The sequence below is a fragment of the Hordeum vulgare genome, chromosome 4H (assembly GCF_904849725.1).
Source record: "Hordeum vulgare subsp. vulgare chromosome 4H, MorexV3_pseudomolecules_assembly, whole genome shotgun sequence".
In the NCBI taxonomy this organism is placed as follows: domain Eukaryota; kingdom Viridiplantae; phylum Streptophyta; class Magnoliopsida; order Poales; family Poaceae; genus Hordeum; species Hordeum vulgare.
In genome coordinates this window covers 326,793,425-326,808,851 of record NC_058521.1, presented here as the reverse complement: position 1 = coordinate 326,808,851, position 15,427 = coordinate 326,793,425, and positions in this window count along the sequence as shown.

The following is a 15,427-nucleotide window of genomic DNA, read 5'->3' as shown; positions in this document are numbered from 1 at the left end:
ATTTTTGCTCCTAGTTTCTTGTTGAATTGTTTTGGCTTAGAATTAATTTGGGTATTTTTTGGATAATTTAAATTAGAATTTTAGCAAAAAGAGTATTGTTTTGCTCATTGTTTTATTTAGTCTTTAGTTTGTTGTGTTTAATTATTTCTTTTTGTCACTTTGACAAATTACTTGTTGTTTGTGTTAGTCAACAATAGCTAATTTTAATTGTTAGTTAAAATATTTTTTTCTTTACTTTTGTAGTAAAACTTGTATAGGTGAGAAATAGGGTTTTATGGAAGTCTTTTAAGTGCTTCGTTTTGATAGTAAATACTTTAGTTGATTTATATATTTTAACTTACTTGTTTTATATTTTTATTTTCTGTTAATTTATTAGTTTAGTGTTTTATTTTCTATTACAGCTTTTACTTAGGAAAAAAATATTTTTGTGGTTGTATCCTTAAGTCACAGAATTTTCTTTAGTGACTTCTTTAAAAGTTTTATTTTGAAGTTATCCTTGGATTATTATATTGGTTTTTCTTATGAATTTTCTTTAATGCTTTTATTGGTTGATTGTTATATTATTGCTAGATGAATGCTTATATGGATCATGTTTGTTTAATATAGATTCCATCGAAGTGACAAATAATTCTGTCAAGTTATTTCTCATGGCGATATAATCTTCATCAACTAACACTAGGAAAGTTCAGTTTGACCATATGTCCCTACCTATGTTTTATTGCATTTAATATCACCTTTTTCATCAGTTACTCCATTAATTACATTGAATCTTGTAGCTGGATAGGAGCATGAGGTAGGTACCCACACCATCGTTACCGAGTCCTCAGAATGTTGCTTATGTTACGCTACGCTATCGTAGATGGGGATTGATTTGAGTGCTCGTCAGTGGTGTGAGAAGGAGGACACTATGATCAATGATGACAAATTCAAGATGGCAACTTCAAGGCCTGCATCTCCAAGACCTCAAGACTTCAAGACCCGAGACAATAATTCAATACACACTACTAGGTGGAGGATGGTTTGATGGGCACCCTGGAGTAACTAGTGGATGGCCATGATGCATGAAGAAGCACCATGACATCTTACAGAAAGCTTCACTCCTACTCAAAGCGACAGAAGAATACTTCATGCCTGGAAGCTTACCTATGCAGCCACAAGTCATTACGGGCACTCACTTGGTTGACCTTAGTTGTGACTCTGGGTGGGACGATGCTAGCACATGTAGTTGATGGTAGGATTGGATGGGCACCGGGTAGTGGTCAGGGGAACTCTTTGAAATACCATGTTTCATTCGTCATGTTCTCAAAGACCCGACAATGTGGGGACTCACAAGGAGGAAGTGATTCTTTTTGGTAAAGTGCACAAGTCTCTACAAAGTTAAAACCTAATCAATTAGTTGTGTGTCCAGTTATGGACAATGAGCCTCTGGACTTGGATCTATCTCTGAACTCTGAAGACCAGACTGATAACTAATTGAGGGCAGCTTATGATACTTGTGGCTATGAGACATCGGTTAGCGGATCCATGCCATGGTAGATAACTCTTTAGTGAAGACTACTGATATTTCTTTGATGTGGGGAAAAATAAAACCAGATTTTATGCAAAATCTCAGACACGGAGCCACAAAGCCTTATTGCATATAGAATAATCTTTATCATATGCTTCCATTGTGATCTTGTCGGTACATTCACTGTACTAACCTACAAGGCTGCAATGTATCATGTTGTAGGAATTCAACGACGAGTAAGAGTTACAATAGAGGGTTACGGTCTACACTCAACTTGTTGTTGGTGTTGATCGGAGTCCACACCCTTAATGTTTTGTTTCTGTTGTGATGTTATGGTATTTCATCGAAGTACTATCTGCGCCAGCACACTAATCCAGGGATGGGACAAAAAGCACAGAGACTCCGATCCATTTGGGTCATGTTGCTACATACTTGCACCAAATGTCGTTCGTCAATAGTTTTTGAGGCCACCATCTGCTAGGATGATCAACAGATCTCGCAAAAACAAGCATAGGGGCTACTTACATCAAAACTCCACGAATTCTCAGAAAATTCCTACAAGTTGGGTTCCTGAAATGATTTTAGATCCTTGGGCCGGTCTTTCTGCCTAACCTGGGTACACTAGTTTGATTTGTTCAAGTCTTCAGGAATATTTCAATACTCACATCGGCCTTCTCGCTCTTCCTGAATCTTAGGAGCTAATTGATACACCTCCAACGTATCTATAATTTTTTATTGTTTCATGTTATTATATTGTCAATAATGGATGATTTATATGCATTTATATGTTGTTTTATATCATTTTTGGGAACTAACCTAATCAAGTATGAACTGCTAGTTGTTGTTTCCTACGTGTTTTTGGCTTTTAAGGAAACCAGTACCAAACGGAGTCCAAATGCTAAGAAACTTTTGGATGATTTTTTTCTCGACCAAAATAAAACCTGGAAGCTTCGGAGGGAGACCACACAACACACGAGGAGACAATAAAGCAACAGGGCACGCCCAGGGGGTAGGCGTTGGAACAGAGACTTGCGCCAGCGGAAAAAGCGTTTCGGGTGGCTCTCTGTTGTTTTTCCCATATTTGAGAATTTATAGGGGTGGAAATAGGTCAGATGGAGCCTCGAGGGGCCCACAAGGAAAGAGGGGGAATCGGTCACGGAGGCCATCAACATCAACGTTATTGTCTCCATGATATTGTGTGTGTATTCCACCACAGACCTAGAGGTCCATAGCTAGTACCTATATGGCTTCTTCTCTCTCTTTGATCTCCAATACAAAGATGACTTCAATTCCCTCGGTGATCTATTCGATGTAATCTTCTTCGTGGTGTGTTTGTTGGGATCCGATTAATTGTGGATTTATGATCATATTATTCATGAATATTAACTGAGTCTTATCTTAGTTATTTTATGCATGATTATTATAACTTTGTATTTCTCTCCGATCTATCGGTTTGGTTTGGCCAATTAAACATATTTATCTTCAGTGGGAGTGGTGTGTTGTGATAGGTCAAGCTTGCAGTGCTCAATCCGAGTGATAGAAAGGGGTATGATACATATTTGTATTGCTAACAATAACGATAAAATGATGGTGTTTATTCATATTACTTGAGTTTACTTTGTCTACATCATGTCATCTTGCTCCAAGCAATATTCTATTTCATAATTAGTATTCTAGATGCATGTTGGATAGTGGTCGATGAATGGAGTAATAGTAGTAAATGTGCGCAGGAGTCCGTCTACCCTTTTACGGACATGATGCCTATATACATGATCATTGCCTTGACTAAGATGTCATAACTATGCCCTATTCTTTCAACTGTCCAACAGTGATTTGTCTACCTATTGTATTGTGACGCCCTCGTAAATTAAGCTACAGTAAACCTATGCTAATGATGCCACGTCACCGTGATTACTGTTGTTAATCTCGCGTTAGTTCAAAACTGAGTAAAATTCAAAATTAAAATAAAGTCAAACTATAAAAGTTTTCAGTTATAAAAATAAAAATGTTTGGGGGTGTCAAATATTACCTAGGAGAATTGTCAATTAGGAATTGTTATTTTTTTGTATTTATTGCACTAAAATAAAATAAAACTGAAATTGAAAATAATAAAAAGATAAAAGAGAAAACAAACAACCAAAAGAAAAAAGATGGAACCCCGCCGACCAAACTGGGCCAAATGGCCTGGCGAGCTCAACCCACTAGCCCATCTAACCCTCGGGGCTATACAACCCCCCCAAACCCAAGCCCACCCTCGCACCTCACTCCCACTTCCACCCAGCCGCAGGCCACCCTCCCACCAACCAGAACCCCACGAAGGGATCCCTCCCTCGTGCCCTCAAACCGAGCAAAAGCCTCCCCCCGTTGCCTTCCTCTCGCTCGTTCTCCCTCCCTCTCGTTCCCCATCGTCTCCCTACCCACGCTCCACCGAGCGCCCTCGCCCCTCCCCATCGCCCTGCGCCCCGCCTCCTCCAGCCCCAGTGCTCCCCTCGAGCCCTGTCACGCCCAAGATGCGACCCTATCCTCAATTTGGCACGAAGGCCTCGTCAGGGATAGAAGCGCATCTCGTCGTGTCGCAAGAATGGATATCGTTACAAGTACACGTACTGAAAAGAAGAGATATATAAAAGAGTTGGCTTACACTCGCCACAAGTTACATCAGAGTCACATCAGTACATTACATAATCATCAAGAGTAAGAGCAGGGTCCGACTACGGGCGAAAACCAACGAGAAAAATAAGAACGACGTCCATCCTTGCTATCCCAGGCTGCCGGCCTGGAACCCATCCTAGATCGATGAAGAAGAAGAAGAAGAAGCAACTCCAAATGAACAATCAACGCGCTCGCGTCAAGTAACCTTTACCTGTACCTGCAACTGGTGTTGTAGTAATCTAAGAGCCACAGGGGACTCAGCAATCTCATTTCCAAAGGTATCAAGACTAGCAAAGCTTAATGGGTGAGGTATGGTTAAGTGGTGAGGTTGCAGCAGCGGCTAAGCATATATTTGGTGGCTAACTTATGGGTACAAGAAATAAGAGGGGGAAGATCTACGCATAGCGGACGTGAACTACAGATGATCAAATGAATGATCCTGAACACCTACCTACGTCAGACATAACCCCACCGTGTCCTCGATCGGAGAAAGAACTCACGAAAGAGACAGTCACGGTTACGCACACAGTTGGCAAGTTTTAATTAAGTTAACTTCAAGTTATCTAGAACCAGTGTGAAACAAAGTTTCCACGTTGCCACATAACCGCTGGCACGGCTTTCCGAAAGATTTAACCCTGCAGGGGTGCTCCAACTAGTCCATCACAAATTACCACAAGCCGCATAGAAATCCTCAATCACGAGCTCGCGATCTCGTCGGATTCCCTAGTGGAAAACCTCAACTCTGAGATTACCCAAAGCATCACCGGAATCCCGATGCACAAGATATCTCGTCAAAGGTAAAACTAATCCAGCAAGGCCGCCCGGCGTGTCGACGATCCCGATAGGAGCCGCATATCTCGTTCTCACGACACGACGGATGGAACTAGCTACGAGTGCCAAACCTCGAGTTTCCCCGTGATGGCCCCGCAGGCAGACCGTTTGGGACCAACACCATCAGCACTGGCCCCCCTGTTTATGTAAAAATTACTCCTCGGGTTCATGACGCCCTATGCATTTCAATATTAACAAAATTATTATGTTGGGAAAATGTAGAACCAATGTTGGGCCTTGCCAGACCAGCTTTAATCTAAAACGAATTATCAAGGGGGTCCCCATAACAACCCCGATCGTGTTAGGAGCGCTCATTTATGGAACATAACACCGGTAGCCGAAACTAAGGGGGCAAAGGTGGAACAAAACACCAGGCTAGAAAGGCCGAGCCTTCCACCTTTTACCAAGTATATAGGTGCATTAAATTAACTAGCATCAAATACGGTGATATGAAAAGGAACCCATGTTATCACATGGAAACAACTGCACCTGCAACTAGCAACGCTAACACAGGGTTAAGCAAGCGGTAACATAGCCAATCAGTGGTTTGCTAGGTCGAACAGGTTGAAGGTTATCATGGCATTGTTGAGGGGCTAACATTTAACATGTGGTAGGCAACGAGACATAAGCGGTAGAAGCGATAAAACTAGCATGGCAATGATAGTAACGGTATCTAGGGAAATGATCATCTTGCCTGAGATCTTGCTTGGAAAAAGAATGCCTCCGTGAAGCAGACGAACCGACGTAGTCCAACAGGACCTCACAATCCGACACGCTGCGGAACTCTATCGAGACGAAGCAAACCGGAAACACAAATCAACACACGGAATTCACCACATGATGCGCAACACAAATGATGCATGAGCAGCGGAATACATGCAAGTCAGGGCATGACAAATAACACAATCAATCACTACACATTAAGTGAAGTGCAATATGCAACGGGTTGCATATTGACGAAACTCCACGTTTAATTATTTAGTTCTATCCCGATTAGATACACGGCAATATTAATGTTTTCAAACATGCAAGAGGTGAAGCGGAAATTAAACTACCTATCTAGACATTTTAAGTGAGGTCGGAAATGACATATAGCACCTCCGAGACGACCTCACATGTTAATTTACAATTCTGTCCAGATCTGAGTTTTCACATTTAATTGGTTGTTAAACAGAAAAACAAATAGGTTCTCGTGATTCTACGCGTCATTTCAAGCAACCTACACATAAAGAACATCTCCAACGGAGCTACGGTTCAAAAGATACAAGCACCGCAAGATATGATGGCATGAATGCAAAATGTGTGCAACGACGGTCACGAGCACTTCAAAACATACAGACAGCAAGAGAAAATGAAACTACATGAGATGCTAAGCAAGTTTCATGTAGGACACGATCAAATCGGAGCTGCGGTTCAAAAACTACGAGCAAAACGAGAAATGACTACAATCTGCCAAAATCAGCCACATAGCATTTTCTACGCCCCACAACTACGGCTACACAACTCCGATATGCCCAAGCAAGGCATGGCACGGAAGAGGGAAAGAAGCACTACTACAAACAACTAACAACAACTAGCATGGCAGCAAGGAGCACTAGGAAAAGAAGACACAAAATGGCATTTCACACACTATTTCAGACTTGGTGAAAATTACACCTCATGAAAGTGCAGTTTTCGATCTGAAGCTATATTGACAGCAGAAACCTATACCTACAGGACTCCAAATGGCATGAAACTTCACAGCATACTAGAGAAACACAAGGGCTACAACTTACTCCATTGGACCAACCTCAAAAGAGCCACAGATAAAAAGATAGAAGCAAGACAAGACAGCAACAAAATAATAACAGATTCCAGACTTAGAAATATTTCAGCTCCTCCAAATCAGCACCATTTCTAGCAACTTGAGGGCTATCAAAACACACCTAAACATGCATTTCTATTGCAACCAAAAATACCAGCGGCTAAACAAAACATCCAAGATCAACTCTCTAGTTGACAACTCCGTCAAACGACGCACGAAATAAATCCTACGAATTAATCAAAAGGGCAACATAGCAAAATATCTCGCGAACTAACTTACTCGGAAGCTAAAACTAATTGCACAGAAAAATCCCACCCCGGAAACATATAAAATATGTGGGGTTGCAACACAAAATAAAGCCACATCTAAATGCGGGAAAATAACCTACATACAGGAAAATAAACTACCGGCAATCTCTACACATAAAAATACCAGTGACCGTTCTAAAATACACGGAAAAATAGTTCCTAAAACGTAGGCATTTAATCTAAGGCATACGGGCTATCCGGATACACACGAAAATTAAACACGGGCAATATACTATTGGGTCAGCACGTAAATCTAGGCATACGACACGTCAAACAACGTCAAATAAATATGCAAGTTGCTAAATTGTATTCTACACGAAATTCTACACCAAAACGATATACGATACATCGCGATCGGACTTACGGATTAAAAGTTACGGGAATTTTAAAACTAACATTTATCTACGGAATATCTAATCCTGGGAAAAACCTAAAATGAACTAATGGGCCTAAACTGGGCATTCGTGACTTAACTAACAGATGCACGGCCGAGGAATAAGGAGGGCAGGGGGATCTACCTCGGCCTAGGAGGCAGGCCTGGACGGGAGCGGTGCTGGGCCTCGAAGGGAGGCCGGCCCAGCTCGGCGCTGGAGAGGCACGCCGCTTGGGGTGCGCTTGGGGCCCACGCACCAGGAGCGCGCTGGCGAGCGATGCTTGGCCTCGTCCTCCCGCATGGGCGAGTTCAACTGCGACAGCGGCGGGAGCACACCGACGGGACGACGCCGGGCGGCGGCTGTCGGCGGACTCCACGGCAGCGCAGGGATCCGGTCAAGCACCTCAGTTCGGCGGCGAGCTCGGGAAGGAGGAGCTCCACGGCGCTGGCTGACGGCGGTCTGCGGCTTGGGAAGTTTCAGCAACGCGGTCGAGGCCATCTCCGGCGAGGGCGCTCGCCGGCGGCAAGGCGGTGGAGCCAACGAGGGGCGGCGCAGCGATGAACCGGCGGCGGGGCACAGCGGCTCGGGCTTCTGCCCTCGAGCATGGGCGTGGTGGAGTGGCAGGCGAGCCGCCGGTGGATGGGCTCGGCCGGGCCCGATCTGGGCTCGGCGGGCCGCGGCGGCTCGGTGTGGAAGGCAGGGGAGAGAGAGCTGCGACTGAGGTTGGTGGGGCGCAGAAAACGAGGCAACCGCTAGGGTTTGCTGCCTAAGTAATGGGAGGGATCTATATATAGACAAACGGGGGGCTACGGTTATCCGAATTCGGCCCCGTTTTCGCCCACGCGATCGGAATCGTATGAACTCGAGCGCGGGGTCGGCTAAGTGAACGTGTAGAGTAGGCTAGCCGGGGAAGAGAGGGAAATGGTGCGGCGCGGCAACGCGATTTTAAAACACCGATAAACGTCTGATGGTAGACCGAATACGGTGCCGCTACGGTCGACCGTTCGGGTACCAGACGGTCTCCGATCGCGACGAAATTCGACAGGCGGCCTAGCTATAACTAATCTCGACCGCATGCCAAGTTTCACCTTGACCGGAGAAAGTTTTACGCACACTTTAAAAACAGGGTTTCGATGGTGCCGCGGGCGTGTGCGTGTGCGGTCGGGCTCAGAACCGGCAACTAACAACGGATGCAAGTTTGAAAACTGGTGGCAACGGAGAAGCCGATGCAATGCAGATGATGCGCATGATGCGACAAATTAAAATAACCACACGACGAAAACGGAATAAAGGGGGAACCTTCTGGAACATCGACATCGGGCTGTCACAACTCTCCTACACTACAAGAGGATCTCGCCCCGAGATCCAAGAATGAAAGGGGGAGAGGATGAGAAAGAACAAGAGGTAAAAACTTAGTCGCTTCTTTGACAAACGAGTGAAACCAATGATCCTTGAAGGTTTCAAAGCGATGAGGAATGATATGAGAAAGAAGCAAGAATTCACGGAAAATTTCGGCAGCACTTCGGTAGGAAAATGGGACAAAAAATTCGAAAAGGTAGAAGAAATAGACAATATACATAACAAACAACTAAATAGAGCAAGGGAACACCATGATCTTGATAGAACAACAAGATTGACCCAAAAGAGCAACATCACAAAGCCTCCGGAACAATAGAATAGGAACTAGCTCATACGGAAGAAGAGAATGAAGAAAAGAATGACAAATACTAACTCCAATGAACTTGACAAGCATCCTTGCGAGAAGAATTGGACGGAGTTGTTGGAAAATAACAACGAAATAACAAGATAGTAGTGGGCTTATGAAAGCTTTTCAAACCAATGAAGTAACAACCAGCCACTAACAGAAACAAGGATTGATTGGGAGAAACAAGATATGAACAATTTCTTACACCAAGAGGATACATTGAGAACTTGGATTAATGACAAGCACCATGATAGCAACAATCCATATGTAAAACTTTAGGTGAACCCAAACCAAGATAGCTCAATGAAAAATCATGGGTTGGAAAATGTCTCATGATCATAGAATTGGTGGATTTAATTATCTCATTCTTGAAAGGAAATCTCTTTGAGGCTCCTACACTAACAAGAAGGCTATAAAACCACCTCAAAGGATAAAGGAAGAACAAATGCACTTGGGAATGCAAGAGAACGAATACTTGAGAAAAGAATTGATATCATGAGTCCTTCGGAAGAAGAATTGAAACCATTACGAACAAGAATAAGAACTATGTTAAGCTTATCCTACATCAAGTTTAATTGATTACAAGCAACGGATTTAGCATACAACTTATTCTTCTTGATGGAATCTTGAAGAAATAGAGAGATAAGCAGCACTTGAAGCATAATTGAAGGAAGCACCGGTAAGAAATCACAATTGAATGGGAACACCACGAATTAATGGAGATACATGAGAATGAAGAGATCATGATCCACCTGAGAGAAAAACTTGAACAAGGCACCGGATAATCGAGAGACGAACGAAGAGACAACAATGGAGAAGAATTGAGGATGAAATCTGAAAGCTGAGAACGAAGAATCTTCTAAAATGATGGCCTTCGGAGGATCGAGAAATAAAAACAACTCAGAGAAGCACCGGATAACAAGAAATAGAGTCTCATGTTTGGAGACAAATTCAAGATGATAAGACGAAGCTGAAATGATGAATCTTCAAGAGAATGGACCAAGATTGAGAGAAACACTCCTTCGGTCTTGAAAGAAGAGAATGATGAGAAGAACACCACCAAGAACACTGAGACATTCCGGAATAATGACGAATGAAAGGTTGAGCCAAATATGAGTATTAATTCAAATTGATCTTGACGAAGGAATATGACTGATGAAAATCATACTTACGTCATAGTTGAAAAGAATTAAAGATCTCCGGAAAGATTAGAAGAGACATATAAGATCCTCGGAAAAAGCTGTGGGTTATGGGCCCACTCAAAGAAACCACCGTTCAAAAGATTGCTAGAAAGATTGATATTGCGCCGGTATGAAGAGAACTAGACGAGGTTAGCACCTCGAAATAATGAAAGATCTGAAACAAGAAACTCTAAGATATCTTCAACGCTCCGGATGAAAATAGAGGAATGAAAAACAGGATATGCTCATAAGAATTTAACATAGGAAAGAATTACAAGGACAAATAGGATATGATGAACACGGACAACTGAATTAAATTCACCGAAAAGATAACAAGATTGAATAAAGATGAGCACGAAGCTCCTGAGAATCTTCACGATGAATCACCGGATAGGACACGGAATAAAAAATAGTTGAAGCACCATGAAATGAATGCGCTTGGATGAAATCCAATCATCAAAGAAAAAGGGCGGGAGGGAGGGGAAAAACAAAGACGACTTGGGACAGATGAGATGAACTCCGGATGAAATGAGAGAACGATCTTGCAAAAATTGGAGAGGATTGAATCCACTTGGAGAGAAACACACCGGTTGAATGGAATTGATACGACGATCTGATTGAGCAAAGAATTTGCATTCCCATAAAAATATGAGAACACAGATTAGGAAAGATCTGATATCACCACTTGACATCGAAGCAACTTGAATTACCATATTCAAACAAAACAAAGGGTGAGGCTTATGAAACAAGCCAGAAAAAACTCATGAGAAAGATTTCGTCCAATATTTTCGTGGACAGGATCGCACGGGCTCGATTTTACAGTAGCCATCAAGTGCAAGGCAATGCACCCGACATACGAAGTGTCCCTGAGTCGTAGAAAGCTACAAGGACTCTTTAAGACACAACGTGTACCGCTGTAAGTCGACCGTGAACAAACGAATCCACTAGATGTCGAACCCCAACCTAACATCATGCATTTGTTGGAAGATTGTCCTATAAGCAACTACTTGAATTCCCACCTAAGAAATCCCGAAATATCTGGTCATGCAATCTGGTACACGGATACAAGGAGTAATATTCACACAACTCCTATACTAACCCGTCACTTGTATCACATCCGTCAACACAGGACCAGAATCTCGGACCTTCATCTACAACAGACCCTCGTGATCACAACGATACAAAGTATGGCGGTACTCCCGAACAATCTACACCAGTACTGGGACATCGGGGTTATCTCGCCACTACTAGTATTGAAGCAATTACGAACATCCTTCGTTCTGAGATACTAAGAAATCTGAATGATAACGATGTGCTCAAGAATCCCCTGGAGCTCAACTCCCTGGAAGAAAATCAAGTCAGACAGGAGGCACCAAGACAGAACTCCGTCACATCGGCATCATATAGATTCCAAAAATATCCGCGTGATCCTAAAAAAAAATTGAGTGAGAAGAGGAGTAGAATTAAATTATTTCGTCAAGATTCCTCACCAGAGCATAGAAGAGGAGAAAAAAGAATCCTACTCTCCGATATATAACTAGACTCAAATAGTTTTTCACTAGACTCGACTCGGCCAAGTTCGATCAATCAAGGGGGCTCCTAGGTCGGTACTGCTCTCATACCAACTTGTCACGCCCAAGATGCGACCCTATCCTCAATTTGGCACGAAGGCCTTGTCAGGGATAGAAGCGCATCTCGTCGTGTCGCAAGAATGGATATCGTTACAAGTACATGTACTGAAAAGAAGAGATATATAAAAGATTTGGCTTACACTCGCCACAAGTTACATCAGAGTCACATCAGTACATTACATAATCATCAAGAGTAAGAGCAGGTTTCGACTACGGACGAAAACAAACGAGAAAAATAAGAACGACGTCCATCCTTGCTATCCCAGGCTGCCGGCCTGGAACCCATCCTAGATCGATGAAGAAGAAGAAGAAGAAGCAACTCCAAATGAACAATCAATGCGCTCGCCTCAAGTAACCTTTACCTGTACCTGCAACTGGTGTTGTAGTAATCTGTGAGCCACAGGGGACTCAGCAATCTCATTTCCAAAGGTATCAAGACTAGCAAAGCTTAATGGGTGAGGTATGGTTAAGTGGTGAGGTTGCAGCAGCGGCTAAGCATATATTTGGTGGCTAACTTACGTGTACAAGAAATAAGAGGGGGAAGATCTACGCATAGCGGACGTGAACTACAGATGATCAAATGAATGATCCTGAACACCTACCTACGTCAGACATAACCCCACCATGTCCTCGATCGGAGAAGGAACTCACGAAAGAGACAGTCACGGTTACGCACATAGTTGGCAAGTTTTAATTAAGTTAACTTCAAGTTATCTAGAACCAGTGTTAAACAAAGTTTCCACGTTGCCACATAACCGCGGCCACGGCTTTCCAAAAGATTTAACCCTGCAAGGGTGCTCCAACTAGTCCATCACAAATTACCACAAGCCGCATAGAAATCCTCAATCACGAAGCTCGCGATCTCGTCGGATTCCCTGGTGGAAAACTTCAACTCTGAGATTACCCAAAGCATCACCGGAATCCCGATGCACAAGATATCTCGTCAAAGGTAAAACTAATCCAGCAAGGCCGCCCGGCGACTCGACGATCCCGATAGGAGCCGTGTATCTCGTTCTCAGGACACGACGGATGGAACTAGCTACGAGTGCCAAACCTCGAGTTTCCCCGTGGTGGCCCCACAGGCAGACCGTTTGGGACCAACACCATCAGCACTGGCCCCCCTGTTTATGTAAAAATTACTCCTCGGGTTCATGACGCCCTATGCATTTCAATGTTAACAAAATTATTATGTTGGGAAAATGTAGAACCAACGTTGGGCCTTGCCAGACCAGCTTTAATCTAAAACGAATTATCAAGGGGGTCCCCATAACAACCCCGATCGTGTTAGGAGCGCTCATTTATGGAACATAACACCGGTAGCCGAAACTAAGGGGGCAAAGGTGGAACAAAACACCAGGCTAGAAAGGCCGAGCCTTCCACCTTTTACCAAGTATATAGGTGCATTAAATTAATTAGCATTAAATACGGTGATATGAAAAGGAACCCATGTTATCACATGGAAACAACTGCACCTGCAACTAGCAACGCTAACACAGGGTTAAGCAAGCGGTAACATAGCCAATCAGTGGTTTGCTAGGTCGAACAGGTTGAAGGTTATCATGGCATTGTTCAGGGGCTAAAATTTAACATGTGGTAGGTAACGAGACATAAGCGATAGAAGCGATAAAACTAGCATGGCAATGATAGTAATGGTATCTAGGGAAATGATCATCTTGCCTGAGATCCCGCTTGGAAGAAGAATGCCTCCGTGAAGCAGACGAACCGACGTAGTCGAACGGGTCCTCACAATCCGACATGCTACGGAACTCTATCGAGACGAAGCAAACCGGAAACACAAATCAACACACGGAATTCACCACACGATGCACAACACAAATGATGCATCAGCAGCGGAATACATGCAAGTCACGGCATGACAAATCACACAATCAATCACTACACATTAAGTGAAGTTCAATATGCAACGGGTTGCATATTGACGAAACTCCACGTTTAATTATTTAGTTCTATCCCGATTAGATACACGGCAATATTAATGTTGTCAAACATGCAAGAGGTGAAGCGGAAATTAAACTACCTATCTAGACATTTTAAGTGAGGTCGGAAATGACATATAGCACCTCCGAGACGACCTCACATGTTAATTTACAATTCTGTCCAGATCTGAGTTTTCACATTTAATTGGTTGTTAAACAGCAAAACAAATAGTTTCTCGTGATTCTACGTGTCATTTCAAGCAACCTACACATAAAGAACATCTCCAACGGAGCTACGGTTCAAAAGATACAAGCACCGCAAGATACGATGGCATGAATGCAAAATGTGTGCAATGACGGCCACGGGCACTTCAAAACATACAAACAGCAAGAGAAAATGAAACTACACGATATTCTAAGCAAGTTTCATGTAGGACACAATCAAATCGGAGCTAGGGTTCAAAAACTACGAGCAAAACGAGAAATGACTACAATCTGCCAAAATCAGTCACATAGCATTTTCTACGCCCCACAACTACGGCTACACAACTCCGATATGCCCAAGCAAGGCATGGCACGGAAGAGGGCAAGAAGCACTACTACAAACAACTAACAAAAACTAGCATGGCAGCAAGGAGCACTAGTAAAAGAAGACACAAAATGGCATCTCACACACTATTTCAGACATAGTGAAAATTACACCTCATGAAAGTGCAGTTTTCGATCTGAAGCTATATTGACAGAAGCAAACCTATAGCTACAGGACTCCAAATGGCATGAAACTTCACAGCATGCTAGAGAAACACAAGGGCTACAACTTACTCCATTGAACCAACCTCAAAACAGCTACAAATAAAACGATAGAAGGAAGACAAGACAGCAACAAAATAATAACAGACTCCAGACTTAGAAATATTTCAGCTCCTCCAAATCAGCACTATTTAAAGCAATTTGAGGGCTATCAAAACACACCTAAACATGCATTTCTATTGCAACCAAAAATACCAGCGGCTAAACAAAACATCCAAGATCAACTCCCTAGTTGACAACTCCGTCAAACGATGCACGGAATAAATCCTACGAATTAATCAAAAGGGCAACATAGCAAAATATCTCGCGAGCTAACTTACTCGGAAGCTAAAACTAAATGCACTGAAAAATATATGGGATTTTTCTACCCTGGAAACATATTAAATATGTGGGGTTGCAACACAAAATAAAGCCACATCTAAATGAGGGAAAATAACCTACATACGGGAAAATAAACTACCGGCAATCTCTACACGTAAAAATACCAGTGACCATTCTAAAATACACGGAAAAATAGTTCCTGAAACGTAGGCATTTAATCTAAGCCATGCGGGCTATCCGGATACGCACGAAAATTAAACACGGGCAATATACTATTGGGTCAGCACGTAAATCTAGGCATACGACACGTCAAACAACGTCAAATAAATATGCAAGTCGCTAAATTGTATTCTACACGAAATTCTA